A 15,428-nucleotide genomic window follows, 5' to 3' on the forward strand; every position below is an offset into this window, starting at 1 on the left:
GCAAGGGGGCTGCCCGAAGCCAGTAGCCCTCGGGCAGCTCGGCTCTTAAACAGAGCCAAAGAGTCAGGGGAGGAGCAGAGCAGCCGGAGCCCGGGAGGGGAAGTGCCCAGCCAGGGGTGCAGGGTCTGGAGGCATGGGGGCTGCCCGAAGCCCGAGCACTACCGGCTTCACGGTTTGCCGGACAGCCTCCAGACCCTGCACCCCTGGCTGGGCGCTTCCCCTCCCGGGCTCCAGCTGCACTGGGGAAGTGCTGGCCAGGGGTGCAGGGACTGGGGGCTGCCCGGCAAACCGTGAAGCCGGTAGTGCTCGGACAGCCCTTTTCGCGTGGCTGGGAGAGAGGAGGGGGAGTTAGGGCAGGGACTTTGGGGAAGGAGCGGAGTTGGGATGGGGCCGGGGGTGGGAAAGGGGCGGGGCCATGGCCCCGTGGAGTGTCCTCTTTTTTTATTTTTTAAATATGGTAACCCTATATAATCAGCACCAAAATGAACTACTTATGCCACACTTCTTTTGTGGCAGAGGAAAACAATTCTCGTTCTAATTTCCATATAGTCCATCACCACTACAAAGTCCTGTAATGTAAGAATTTTCTCTAACAAATGACTATTCCCAGCCAAGTTAAATCCTCTTAATATCCTGTTGGAGAGCAATGCTCACTTATTACTCTCACATTTACTGGATCCTGATGCCATAATGAGTGTGGAATATGAAAGTGTCTGCATTTGGTAGGCGATCTATCCAACAAGGTATAGAAGAGTGATTCATTTTCCTTATATTATAAGGTGAAAAAATAGCTAATTTTAATGTGACCATTTTCTTGTGTCCTTTACTAATATATCCTTTCATGCCAGTAAGAAATTTACCATAGTCTCTGCTACCCTTTAATAAGAATTTGGAGCTACTGGAGTTTCTCTACTTTAAATTCACACCGAGAAAGATGTACCTTTTTTATTCCACAGCTGGAAATCTCCTGGGTTCTATTATACTGTCTCACTAGAATATATTAGTTATCCCCTTTTAAACACATTCGCTGTTGTAGGATAGGATACCTTTTCAGAACAATGTGAGTTTTGACAGGGAAAGCTGTCCCCCCTTTGTTGGGGGGAGGGATAGCTCAGTGGTTTGAGCATTGGCCTGCTAAACCCAGGGTTGTGAGTTCAATCCTTAAGGGGGCCACTCAGGGATCTGGGGCAAAATCAGTACTTGGTCCTGCTAGTGAAGGCAGGGGGCTGGACTTGATGACCTTTCAAGGTCCCTTCCAGTTCTAGGAGATAGGATATCTCCATATCTTATTTTTATTATTATTTTTAAAGCACTTCCTTTGCAATACGAAATTGCCAGAAGATGGTATCAGATCCTTAACCTGTGTTCTTCAGTTTATATTTTGAAATACTTTCATAGGGTTATATTAGATGTCGTTTAGTTTGGGCATTTGTAGCTCCTTAAGGAAAACATTCTGCTACTACTTTATGGTAAAAGCAAACTTACTACGGATCTAAGTGGGAATCACAAGGAAACAGCTTAGAAGAGCAGGCCCACTCTACAATGAGCACGGAGGGCATTGGATTCTGGGATCACCAGAGAAGGTTGAAGAGGTCACAGGAAACAAGAGAAAATGTGCAATTATATTCTGTTACAGTACAAATCCCTCTCACATGGAGCAAATCTTCTGGGAATCACCTTGCTCAATGGCAGTTACTGGCAAATCCCAGTGACAGTTGGGAGTTACAAGCTGGTCAAGTAGACAGATTGCTCACACACATTCATTTTTAAAATCACAGCTGGTACCTTGCAGGCAGTAATAAAGTAGCAAGTCCTTTATTTCAGTGATACTCTCGGCGCAGAACAAAAATTGAAAGCAATGTTAATGAGGCGGATGCAGAAAGATTCTAATGTGAGCTCACTGCTAATCTCATCTGAACAGGCTGACTTTTTAAAATAGGGATAAAATGAAAGGGGAACTTTTAGAGGAGACAGAATTCTGACAAGGACCCAGAAATTAGTCAGAATTCGCCAGGTTGCATCAATGATGTGGCAGAGTCGTGGTACTCAGCTGTTTTATACTTGTAAGCTTTGTGGCTTCCCTAACAAAAACTTGAACATTCACAGCCACTAGTGTAGCTTGTCTTCGATTAGGAAACATTGACTCCAACAGCCAGGAGCAATTTGGAAAAGTTGGGATTAGGGGCGAGGAGAACCCCACTAACTCATAGCAAGGCTATATTACACAGCTGGGCAGCCATCCTCTGCTCCTATCTTCTACAAAGAGCATTCCAAGGCTCCTTTCTAACACAAGCCTCATTATATACAAAACTCGGTCCTATATTCTCCATAACTGAGGAACATACACATACAAAACTGAATATAATGGATGGTAAAACAGTTTTTTTTTTAATTGAGAAGTTTACATAACATTAGGAACATAAGATGACAGCAAGTCAGTGGCACCCTGGCCCTAAATGAATGAGTACGTCAATATGGCAATTCTTTGTTATAAGATGCTGTCAAATTCAACTCCTAGCAACTGTTAGGCCAGAGTTTAGAATCTCAGTAATGTGACAATTTTTTACATTTCAGTGCACCACGCAAGGTTATTTTCTCACAACGATTTCCATTAGCTCAGTATAAAAATAATTTTAGAAGGGGGGGGGCGGAGTCTGATTCAGCCACCTACAGATTCACTCACTGCACAACATCAGATGGTAAGATTATAAAATGGGATCAGCAAAAAACAGAACAATTCAAGAAAGGAGCTGTGCTTTCATATTCATCAAATATAGATGTGCTCTGAGTGGAAGTCAATACAATACAACAAGCAGCAGGATTGGGAATAATAAAAGTGTGTTTAATAACAGCAACCTGCCAACAAACCACAATGTTAACAATAAGTTAATAAGGAAAAGGATATATAGAGCTAACTGAAAACAATTCAAGAGATTTTCTAAACAAAGAGCAACAACAATAAACACCCAAGATTTACTGCCTTCAGGTACACTGAAAAGAAGAGCTCTAAAACCTTTTTCCTTAGTGAACCATGGATTGCAAACTCCAGGCCATCTGAAACAGAATTAGGTATTAATATTTTAGAACTGCCACAAAGAAGCATGCCTTCTTGAACGAAAGGTTAGGTCAACAAGATTTAAAAAAATGCGGTATTTAATTGTAATGTGTGAATAACTTATTAAATCCAGTGAGCAGAGTAGTGCAGTATTTCATTTGTCATGACTAGGACATTGCATTTGAAGGAGATGCTGCAACTGCTGACAGCTGTTGAGCTGAGGAATTCATAAATCTTTCAACTTGCATGCAACACAATTACCCCAACAGGCACACAAGCTCCTAAACGAAAATGGAGAATTGTCCTGGCTACTGGTTTCAAATCCACTTCCGGGGTCAACATGACCCTGCAACCAATTTCAATTTCTGACCAATGATAGATGTAATTTTTTGTAAGATCTTTCAATCCAATAGTTGTGCTCAATGGAAGGGATAAAGGAAAAAAAACACCAGAAAAAAGAGAACTCCTTCTACCCGCTCCCCAGCCTTTCCCCACCCTCCCCGAAAGGAATGCTAATTGTCCCAGTCTCCCACTGACCTCTCAAACTAACACCCTCTTCCTGCATTTGTAAAACTCATAGGAAACTAGTTTCTAGGCATTATCCATTTAAGAACTTGCTAGTTTCCTCAGTGTTCAGATCAATAAAAAAAATTGAACAAAACCTTTAAAACATGTCAGGGTTTTCTTCCCACTGAACCTCTGGAGTGGAAACTTTCTTGTTTCACAGCTATATGGGTGCAACACTGTCAGATACATTAAGCAAAGGGAGCAAATTGTGGAATCACCTACTAATGTATTAAAAGCTCTTTTGTGCCATCCAGGCTCATCTTTTGATTTCTCTGTTTGCTCTCCAATATAATTAAAGAAAATTAATTGTAAAGAAAAATGTAAAGCAATCCAATTAACGGCTATAAATAAATTACTGTATGTATTAATAATATATTGCTCCTCTATGAGATCCTCAATCTGCAGAACTCAAAGAACCTTCACAGTGCCAATGACTTAAGCCTTCCAGCACCCCTGGGATTCACGGGAGAAAAAAATTATCCTCATTGTACACATGAGAAACTGAGGCACAGAGCGATGAAGTGACTTGTCTGAAGTCATAACAGAAACCAGTGGCAGAGCTGGGAATAAAAACAAGGTCTTCTACTGACCAGTCCTCCTTAACCACCAGCCCATCTTTTCTCCTCATGGTTTTGGGATCACTTTTAAAATCATCCGCCTTCTACACATATTAGAAGAAAGTAGAGAACAATTAATTTAGATTTCACCTGCGAAACACATTCAGTTTTGCGGCAACCTCATTTCCTACAACTGTCCCAAGTGATTTGCTTCTTTCCATTCCTAATTGACACCAAATAACATTTTTTGGAAAGACAGTGTTTGGAAAACATGATGTGAAACCTCACTTATGAATCTACTCCAAAGCCACTGCTTTAACTTTTCAGCGCAAGAAAACATTTCCGGTGCTAATTTCATAGCAATTAATATTACCCTTAAAATGATAACCCTATAATTAGAAGCAATTAAAATACTGCTGAAAAATGAGCTGCCCTGTCAATGTTGATTTCTCTTCCCATTAAAGCCAGGACACCGAAGCAGAGCTTTACAATAATTTGCTTCCACTCTTCTGAGGGGTGCTACTGTTTTGCAGCCCTCCATGACAATTGTGCTCTTTTCATTTTCATGGTTTGTTTCAGATGTGCCAATAAAGCCAATGTGAACTAATCTAGTTAGTCTCAAAGATTAGTAGGCTTCAGTAACGCATTCATCAGCCTGTAGCTGACAAAGAAAAATAGCTTTTGCCTGATCACTTAGGACCCTAAGTCTCGTTTTTAAAAATGCTATCCAAGGTCTTCACAGAAAAGAAAGGGAAGTACAGATTTTCACACAACTATGCACCTCCTGCAGCACATCCACATCCAGTGATTCAGCATCAGAAGAAACTTGTATTTTAACTGCAGCCAACAGGATCCAACGTGAATCATTCTCCTCCATGGGAGATAAATCACTGCTGAATGCATATTTAACATTTAACTGAACTCCAGACAAGTGTGTAAAGTGGAATTGGAGCCTTGATGTAAATAACTACATTATTTTCTATTAGGAGAGCATGAACATCTTCTCCGCTATTCCTCTTATGGTCAAGCTTTGTGCTTTTCTAATAGACCCCAATCTTCAGTGTGCTATGATGAAAGAAAAGCTACATAATGGAAAGTCAAGAGAAAATAATGGCTCAAATTTGGATCAGATAACAGAGCAGACTTTGACAGTGTCCTTTTATTTGTACCCAAAGCATTAAGCTACATATCTAAAAATATTTCAGAGCGCTAATTGCACTTCATATCTTTTTCCTCTATTTTTTGTATATGAATTGTGTGTTCACTATTAAGCAGAGCAAGGGCTCACTACATACAGGCGAGTCTCATCTTATGCGCATTTAACATGCGGGAATTCAGCTTTGCGCGGTCAGCAAAAACAAAACAAAAGAGAAAAATAACAATTTAAATACTGTACCTGTAGTGCAGGTAATTCGGCCTGCCATTACACTCAATGTAATTTTGACTATACGCGATTTTCGCTTTACGCGCTGACAGCGGAACGTAACCCCAGCGTAAGATGAGACTTGCCCGTACTAGTCACAAACCACAGGATTTAAAGCCTGTTCCACCCATGTAATGGGTGTGAAAGGGTGTCAGCAAATGTCCTGCTAAAGAACAGACTAGAAGAAAGGCAGGCTTCAAGCTTAACATAATCCTCCAAACAAACTCTAGGTCAGGGGTCGGCAACATTTGGCACGCGGCTCGCCAGGGTAAGCACCTTGGCGGGCTGGGCCAGTTTATTTACCTGTTGACGCGGCAGGTTCGGCCGATCGCGGCCCCCGCTCGCCGCGGTTCGCCGTCCCGGGCCAATGGGGTCGTCGGGAAGCCGCGGCCAGCACATCCCTCGCTTGCGCCATTTCTCGCCACCCCCATTGGCCCGGGACGGCGAACCGTGGCGAGTGGGCGCCGTGATCGGCCGAACCTGCCGTGTCAGCAGGTAAATAAACTGGCCCGGCCCGCCAGGGTGCTTACCCTGGAGAGCCTTGTGCCAAACGTTGCCAACCCCTGCGCTAGGTCATGCCTATTGAATCCTCCCTTCACCCCTGATCCCCATGCCAGACAGACCAGAAAGTTTCCTAAACTGTGGAAGTAATCCTAATCGCCTACCCATGTGGTAAATTTTACAAAAATATCCAGGATTTTTGTAACATCTGGTCATCCCAGTTTATCTGAGCTGTGGATGAAGACCATGTAGGTTGGGTTGCTGTTTAAGAAATACGTATTTTTGTTTACATCCTGATAATGGTAAACAAACATTAAATCAAACCTCAGGCATCTTGGTTGCACAACAAAAACCTACACTCTGTTCCAGAAAGAGCAACATAACCTAAAGCAGTCCAAGAGCCCTTTAATTATCTCCAGATTTACTCAGTTTTAAACAATTAGAGCAACAAGGACATCTTACATTCAGAGCGCAATCTGCATCTCCAAAATGCGTTATGAAGCCTCTCCATGAAGCTCCAGTATAGTTCAGCCTGCTAGGGAAGGAAAGTGGCTACTTGGCACTATCTAGTGCACAGCACTCCGCTTAGCTTAGAGTGTATGGGAGGTGAAATTGTGGCTAAAACATTGGGGTAATTCCTACACAATTTTTCATAAGTGCCACAAGGTCTGTAATCTGCATGCAGACCAACCAGGAGCTCTGCTTTTAAGGTCTCATCTTGACGTCCCCACTAAATAAATTACATGGAATTAAATACAGTAGATCTACTTCTGAAGGACTGTGGCAATCCTGCCAATGTTCTCCAGGTTGCTTAGATATTTTAAATGCACTGTTTAAGCCACTAGGCCATTGCCATCTGGTTCAGTTCCCACTTCCCCCCAATACTATTCAGTGGTGCAAATTACCACATTAGCAAGTATACATATGCAATAGCCCCTTCCCAAACAAAAGCCACCTGAACCTCCTTATTGTCTTTCTAAGTATAGTACTCAAAGGCACTTAGGGTATGTCTACACTACCCGCCGGATTGGCGGGTAGTGATCAATCGATCGGGGATCGATTTATCGCATCTAGTGTAGACGTGATAAAATCGATCCCCGATCGCTTTGCCGTCGACTCCAGAACTCCACCGCTGTGAGACGCAGAAGCGGAGTTGACGGGGGAGTGGCAGCGGTCAACTTGCGCCGTCCTCACGGCCAGGAAAATCGACCTAAGATACGCCAACTTCAGCTATGCTATTCGCTATTCGCGTAGCTGAAGTTAGCGTATCTTAGGTCGATCCCCCACCCTAGTGTAGACCTAGCCTTACTCAACAATACTGGCTCACAAACTGCAATCTACTAAGGAGCACCTCACTAAGAAATGTCACCCACAACTCCTCTCCCACAATAGCTATCAATGCTGCAGCCTCAAACCATTTTGCTTACTGAGGCAGGAATGGTTGTTAAGAGTTCTGTCTATTTAAGGAATTTATGGGATGCCACCATAGGTGCCGGCTGTACATTTAACAGCACAAATGTTTTGCAGGCAATCCAAACAGTGCACTGTTTGGAAGAATACAAAAACCTGCAAAAGTTAAAGTTATTTAGCAACCAAAACAGGATGCAGGATAGGAGCAGCATTTGGGAATGCCAGCCCAAGGGGTTAGTATTTATCAAAATAAATAAGTAAACAAAATTTCAGGCCAAGTCCTGTACAGCAGCTGCCAAGCATCCCTTTTTTGTACTTCTATGCCTGAAGTGTCCTGATGATGTATTCATCCAATTCTTTGAGGCTCGCAGCTGTGGGACCCTTCTTGCCAGCTCTTGTGAAAGAGCTTTCTTCCAAAGCTTTTTATTTGACTCATTTTAAAGGCAACGTGTTACTGGGAGAAGAGGTATTAAAAATGTGAAATTTCAATAAAGCAAAAATATATATACCCAGCTTCAGAAGTTGTTTTTTTGGGGGTGAAAGACACAAAAAAAGAATCCGAAATCCATATGTCTTCGGTTGGTTAGTTTTGAAAAAAAAAATTTGCTTCCAAGGACCAAATTGCCATTTTTATTTCAAGTCATTTTCTGGACCCATGACAATGGAAATGCTGATAAGCCGTTAATTGTAATAGCACAAGTGGTACCACAATTATTATATACATTGAGAAACTATAACAAACATTTGCCTTTGCAGCCACAGAGCTATTAATTGTAGGATGGAAATGCTTTCCTATAAACACATGAGCCACAGTATTTGACAAGTGCACTCACTAAAATGGTGATTATGAAAAAAACTTGACTTGAAACCTATTTTTGTGTATGTTCCACAATGAACAAATTCTGAAAACTTAACAGCCCACAACAAAAAACCTTTTACAGCTTTGCTGTCCTCACATTTTGGAAATGTGTTTTTCAAATAAAAATCTGAACTGTGAGGATTGATTTATACAGTTATATTGTAGCACCTCATTATGTCCAAGTCTTGTAAATAACTGATAATCTACAGGGATCATAAAGTATGATACTCTTTACTTTCTGAAAATACACAAATGTAGAGTAAATGAGCTGCAGTGTGAATGAATATTGCCTCAAGAGAATATTGAAAAAACGTATCATCAGTTTTTTTCTTGTTGTTTAATTATATCTTAAAATGTTACTATCGGACTAATATCTAGAGCAGTGGTTCTTAATCCACAGGCTATTGGCTGCTTGCAGCCTAATCATCACACAGCTGCAGTTCATGCGACATCTTCAGGGCCATACAGGTAGTATGTATATTGTGTTGGGTGATGTTACACCACATATTCTTCATAGAAATATGGTTATGATATGAATATGGCATAACTAAGATGTTTTATTCAAGGTGGATCATGTGAGATATCATTGGAAAGATTATGATGAATGTGATTATCCAATTTGTATGCATGTATCATTTCTGTACCTGGAGTTAGGAATATTAACTATGTAACAATTACAACTGCATATACATTTGGGAAACGCCCACCAGACAGTAAGCAATCAGCCTTGATGGGTCGTTAGAAAAAGACAACGAGTCTTCAAAGATGTGGATCTTCCATCTTCTTGGAGTTCTTCCTATGGACATTGCAAATAAACCTGGTTTCATGGTTGCTTCAACACTGCAAGGTCAGGTAATGATATCACCTGATGCAAAATACCATCTTGGACAATGCTGGTACTTTTCCAAGGGAAACAAAGGCCTTATGTAAATTCTATTTAAGGCTGGGAGGCAAGGCCATCAGCACTCTCCCTTCACTGCCTTCCCACCCAAGAAGAAAGATTGCTAAAAGTACCTGTGGAGACAAAGGAACTAAGGTGATGGAAAGGCAAGGGCTGAGTCTAGACTGAGACAGAGGAGTCTAGTCTGTAAAGAGAAACAACAAACTCTAAGCTACAGAAACTCTGCATCCTGCCTAAGCCATTTTGTAACCTGTTTCTTTAGTGAATCAAGCTTAGTTTGCGTGTTTTGTTTTATTTGCTCAGTGATCTGCTCTGTTCTGTTTGCTATCCCTTGTAATTACTTAAAATTTACCTTTTATAGTGAATAAACTTATTTCTGGTTTATAACGTCACCCAGTTTGTGCAATTCATATCCGGGGTGGGGGGAAGAAACTGTGCATATCTCTCTCTCCACATCGAGGGAGAGTGCAAATTTTTATGAGCTTGCACTGTGCAGACTTTTCTATACAGCGCAAGACAATATTATTTTGGGTTTACTCTCCAAAGGGGCTGTGCACTTGAGTGCTGGGCAATTTCCTAGCTGAAACTTCCCATAGAGACCTGCTTGCAGACTTTGTATGATTCTACAGCTTGTTCGTCCCTACCTGTGTGTGCGCTGCCAGAGGCCGGAGAGCCTGATTCAGCAAAACAGGGAGAGGGAGCCCAGGCTAGTGGAGCAGGCAGGCTCAGTGAATACTCAGTACATCAGGTGGCATCCCAGACCAGGGTGTGTGTGTGTAAGGGTCTAACCTGTCACAATATACATTGTGTGGATGTGGCTCGCATAACACATAAAGAGCTGCAAAATGTAGTCTACTATGGTAAATAGGTTGAGAACCATTGATCTAGAGAGACTGAACATTTCAAGCAGGTTTGTGAATTATAGAAATATAGGGTTGGAAGGGACCTCAAGAGGTCACCTAGTCCATCCCCTCCCCCCCATTCCTGTTTGTCTAACCTGTTCTTAAAAACCTCCAAGAATATGGATTCCATAACTTCCTAGATGATTCTCTTCCAACCTGTATGCCCTATGTGTGATCACTGAGCCACAAGGCAACTTCACGGATCACATTCTTCCGGGGCCTGTCCATACAGGCTGGCTCAAAAGCTCCCCACCAAACTTTTCTTGAGAGCATCTCTGACCAAATCAATTTTGCGTGTGAACATAACCACCTAATCAATTCCATAGTCCTCAGAATCCTAATTCTCAAATTTACTCTGGTGCAAGCCCCAAGATCCTTTTCATGAAGGTGAATAAGTAGGGCGTAAGATGCCCTTGAAAAACCCAGGCAGAATTTATAAAATACGGGGTGAGCACGAAAGCCAACTGGCTTGACCTGTCCATGGGAGGTGGAGGACTGGAGTGTCAGGGACCCACAGCTGACTCATTGCTCATTGCCTTCTGCTGACTGAGCTAATGAACCCGGCCTCCTGGGCTGAAGGATCTAACTGGCACAGTCTCAAATCTCAGCAGATCTAGATGCCTGGCTGCTCCATAGTGTTCCACAACCACAGCTGTGTTTCTGGTCCTGCCCTCAGATCCCTGTTTCTTGTCCGTGGCTTCCTGCTCCTGTTCTGGCTGATACTCTGGCTCCAACCTCTGGCTCCCGGCTCCAGCTTGCTCCCTGGACGTGATAGTCATATTCTGACCACAGCTTTGATGCTTGGTTCCTGATTTCTGGCCCTCAGCTCTAGTTTGCTCCCAGGACTTGACATATGGCTTATGAACATTGCTCTGACCTCTGGCTCTCGCTCACCCTGACTTGATAACATGGCTCCTGATGCTACCAGCAGGCCTGTCTAGCTCTGTTTCAACCACTACACCAGCCTCCTGCCCTGAACACTAGATAAGCATGTCCACGGCCCAATCATTACACAGAGAAGGAGAGGCCTGGTTCTTGCCTTGCCAAGTATGTGCTTCTGCCTTCCCCTCCCTTTTAGGCACTATGTCTCATCCCTGCAGGTCTGACAGGGATGCGATCAGTGGAGCCAGGATTTCATTCTAAATGTTATGGCGCCTCAGGCCTGTTCTGCTACATACGCTGGTTCCAGCCTTCTGCTCATCTACTGGCAAGATAAGTAATTATGAATCCCATTCAAAAAGATCCACCATTCTTAGAGGGAAAAGTCTGTGATTAAACTGGACCAAACAGTGGTAAAAACACAATGATTGCTCTCTTAAAAAGTCAGGCTTATTGACCTCTCAGAGCATCTATTTTATGCCACTAAAACATCATGGATGTAGGGAGAATAAATACTTCCAGACTTGTAAGATAGGACCCTGTTTTTGGCTTTGACACAGTTAGCTCAGTGCACCTGTTTTCTTCCTTAGTAGTTCCAGCCTTCTGTAGACCTTCTCTGGCAGTAAGCACAATCTAGTGAATATTTATACAGTCCAGCAGATCCTAGACTATCTGCTATCAATGTCTAAACAAATGTGACCAAAGACGCATTCTGAAAGCCAATGTAATTCTGCTTTACAGGATACTATGCTTGCGGGAAAAAACACTTTTTCCTTCCATGTTAGAATTTAAAATGTAAAAAATTTTGAACGATTTTTGTCAAATGCTGGTAAGTATCTTTGACACATGAAAAGCAGTTCTGAGACTTTCCACTACACCCTAAGGCCTATTATTGGCTCATCCCAGAAACAATAAGTAATGAGAGAACTGGAAAAAAATTGTTTTAGCTCTGCTGAGCAGTCAGAACCTAGATTCTGCTTAGGTGAACTATCTAAAACTCCCAGTCTTATAAAACTGGGATAGAAATATTTTGAGATTTAGGTGCAGTAAAGTTTTTGAGATGTTTAACCACAATGCTGATGCTTAACAAATAATTGTTTTTTATGCCCAGTGCACATTGGATGCAAACTGCAAAATATTTTGTCTGAATTCTAATTTCAATCACGGTATCAAGAATCCACAGGAGACTAAGGACATGCAGATGCAATATATTCCTGCATTCTAGACAATTGTCTATCTAAGATTCAATATTCAATATATTCAGTATTCAATATAAGAGAATTTGAGGCAAGCATCCTTTTAAAAAAATTGCTCCATCAATACATGGTATTGGCAAACCCAGATTGATAGCTGAGGTTAATGACTAGGGAAAGAATCACAACTGTGGCAGCAGCAAGTTCTTTGTTGCAAATTCTGCAAGCACATCTGCTGCTGTTCGGCATATCAACTCAATTAGGATAGTGAATGAGAAAATGCCAAAGAAGAAATTCTGAGCAATACACACTGTTGACTTGGGATGCTGTCTGAACAGAGTCCATTTTCTACTTTAAAAAAAATTATAATTATTTTTTAAGAAAAACACTAAAGCGGTCTTTCAAAAGAACAAGCTACAACCCATCTACCTTGGATTTAAACCGATTATTATTTCTTCAGTTTCTCCTGTGCTGCTAGATAATTTTGTATTTCAAATCAATAGTCTGTTTTGCCTCCCTAATGAATCTCCCTGATAGAGTCTTTTTGTCCATTTAAAATATTTTTAGCTTGCTATTAAAACGGATAGAGACAAGATACGGACAGGAGAGCGGGCAATACAGATTTCTGTCCAGCACATTCCTAATTCTTATCAAAATGCATTGTGTTGTTATACAAAGTGAATTTTTTTTTGAATATCTTTATACACCTGTGTAGATAAACTGTTCCTCTTCATTGAGATGTGTATACATTGCAGTAACAAGCAAATCTTTCAAATTTGTGACGGGTTGGGTGAGGTAATATCTTTTATTGGACCAGCTTCTGTTGATGAAAGAGATGAGCTTTCAAGCTACACAGAGGAGTTCTTCTTCAATACTCTTCTTGCCTCTTTTACCCACATAAGTTGGTCCAATAAAAGATATTTCTTCACCCACCTTATCTCTCTAATAGCCTGGGAGCAACACGGCCACACCACCACTGTAAACAAATAATCATGTGCACATCCGACCTTGGAACCTCACTGAAGCTTCCAGTTCTGCTAGTCTTATCTAAATACAGTAATACCTCCTGTCCTAACATGACTTCTGTTTTTTCCTCTGGGAAACTTTTCTTAAAACTGAGACACTTGAAAACTACAAGTATTGTATCTTCAATACTCAGGGAATAAATGATTGAATCTGCTCTGTTTCTTCAACAGGATGATGCATGTGAAAAGAACCAGCAGCACCTGTAGAAGCTACAATCATTTTACCCTCTTTGAAACTCTGAAGAGACATTTATAATACAAAAAACTAACAAAGAATTTGATCCTGCTACACTGGAGTCAATGGGACTTTTGTTATTGATTTAAAAGGAAGCAGAATCGGGCCCACAATGCATAAAAAGATGAAAATATTAACTAATGTCTATAGGTGAAGGCTAATCGGTGAGTTGGCAAGATTTCGAAACTGATCTTCTGCACTTTCTTTAAATTCAAGTGTCTTTCTTTCTAGTCGAAGTACCATGAGAGGTTAAAATGAATTAATCTTGAGAAGCAGCAAAGAGTCCTGTGGCACCTTATAGACTAACAGACGTATTGGAGCATGAGCTTTCGTGGGTGAATACCCACTTCGTCGGATGCATGTCACCCAGGAAAGCTCATGCTCCAATATGTCTGTTAGTCTATAAGGTGCCACAGGACTCTTTGCTGCTTTTACAGATCCAGACTAACACGGCTACCCCTCTGATACTAATCTAGAGTAGTTTCAGATACCAGTTTCCAGGCGGGATACTAAAACAAGTTATTGTAAAATAAAACTACTTGTTATCAATACACTACTCATTGTTCAGTATTTGAAAAGTCTTCAAAATCGCCTTAGTTTCTGGTATAACTGTTTCAGGACATCTAACTAATGCTGAATGTCAACTTCATCCTGGGACCCTAATTCAACAGAACTGTTAAGCACATGCCTAAAAAAGTGGTTGCTTAAAATTATCCCTATTCAACAAAGTAATTAAGCATGTGCTGAAGTCCCACTGAAGTCAATGGGATTTAAGCATGTGTTTTAAGTGCTTTGTTGAATCATTTTTGCAGAGCAGCTTTAAAGTTAGGTATTTAATCATGTGCCTTTCTCATTAATGACCTACATTAACACAAATATTCAATTTCTTCAGTGTTACGATTTTCAAATCAATTCCTCCTGACGTTACAGTTTAGACACCTTGCTACATCATTTAAGAAATGCCTTCGCTATTTAGTGAAAGTAACATGACCTAAATAACAGCACCTTGGAGAAGTTTACTCCTCCTCCATCAGTGGGATGCAAGTGGAAAAAGTTAGCTACAATTAGTTGTCACATGGCTGCTATTCTGATTTTCTGTAGTTATATGTTACCCTTCTCTTTCCTTCCTTTCCAGTGTCTTTTACAAGATTTAATAGAATACTGTGTAAAATATTCTGGTGTCAAAATGATGAAAAAATGTAGGTAGATAGGTATGGGGAAAATCTTGACGGTCCTGTAAAACTTACAATCAATCATAGACAGCCTGACAAGAAAACCCAGAATGTGTGTTCTAACTTATTCTGAAACATAAGAAAAAGTGAATAACTAAAGGTAATATCCTTTATCATTTAATGTATTTTTGGTAGACTGTACAGTCTGGCATCTAAAGGGGGCAACTCTGATGTTCAATACCTACATATGATGAGAGCAACAACGGATACTTCACTACAACCAAGAAAAAAAGAGAAAAATGGAGACACCCTCACATCCCTCCAGCTCTGCTTTGGCCTCAGAACTGGAATTAATTCCCCATCACAATAAAGCAATAATGAAGGGAGCAGCACTCATCTTAAAACCCAAAGGATCACAAAGTTCATATTCTGAGGGCCAATTTTTCCACTAACTGTTTTAACTGTAAATGTTTCTTATATTATATGTTTGCTTTACAGATCCCATCGCTGGAGGAGTCCTGGTCATTTGGGTTGAAATCCTGGTCCTGTTGAAGTCAATGGTAAAATACCCATTGACTTCCATGGGGCCAGGATTTAATCCCTGCTTATTACTGTAGACACTTCCCAAATGACGTCACATTTCATTATTTCTATTGTTTTCAAACAACATTGTACATTTAATTAGCGGGGTCTAACATCTGTTTTTATTAGTGTCTGGAAAATGAGGACACGACAATTTATTTGGGTTT

At 41.1% G+C, this 15,428-nt stretch overlaps 1 protein-coding gene across 2 annotated transcripts in view; it reads right to left on the reverse strand.

The window, feature by feature from the left end:
• The window catches only part of PRKCA (protein kinase C alpha), a gene marked incomplete at its 5' end in the record, with an annotated part of 305,495 nt that overhangs the window by 75,988 nt on the left and 214,079 nt on the right, over positions 1-15,428 (reverse strand).

This window comes from Trachemys scripta, chromosome 14, assembly GCF_013100865.1.
Source record: "Trachemys scripta elegans isolate TJP31775 chromosome 14, CAS_Tse_1.0, whole genome shotgun sequence".
Lineage (NCBI taxonomy): Eukaryota > Metazoa > Chordata > Testudines > Emydidae > Trachemys > Trachemys scripta.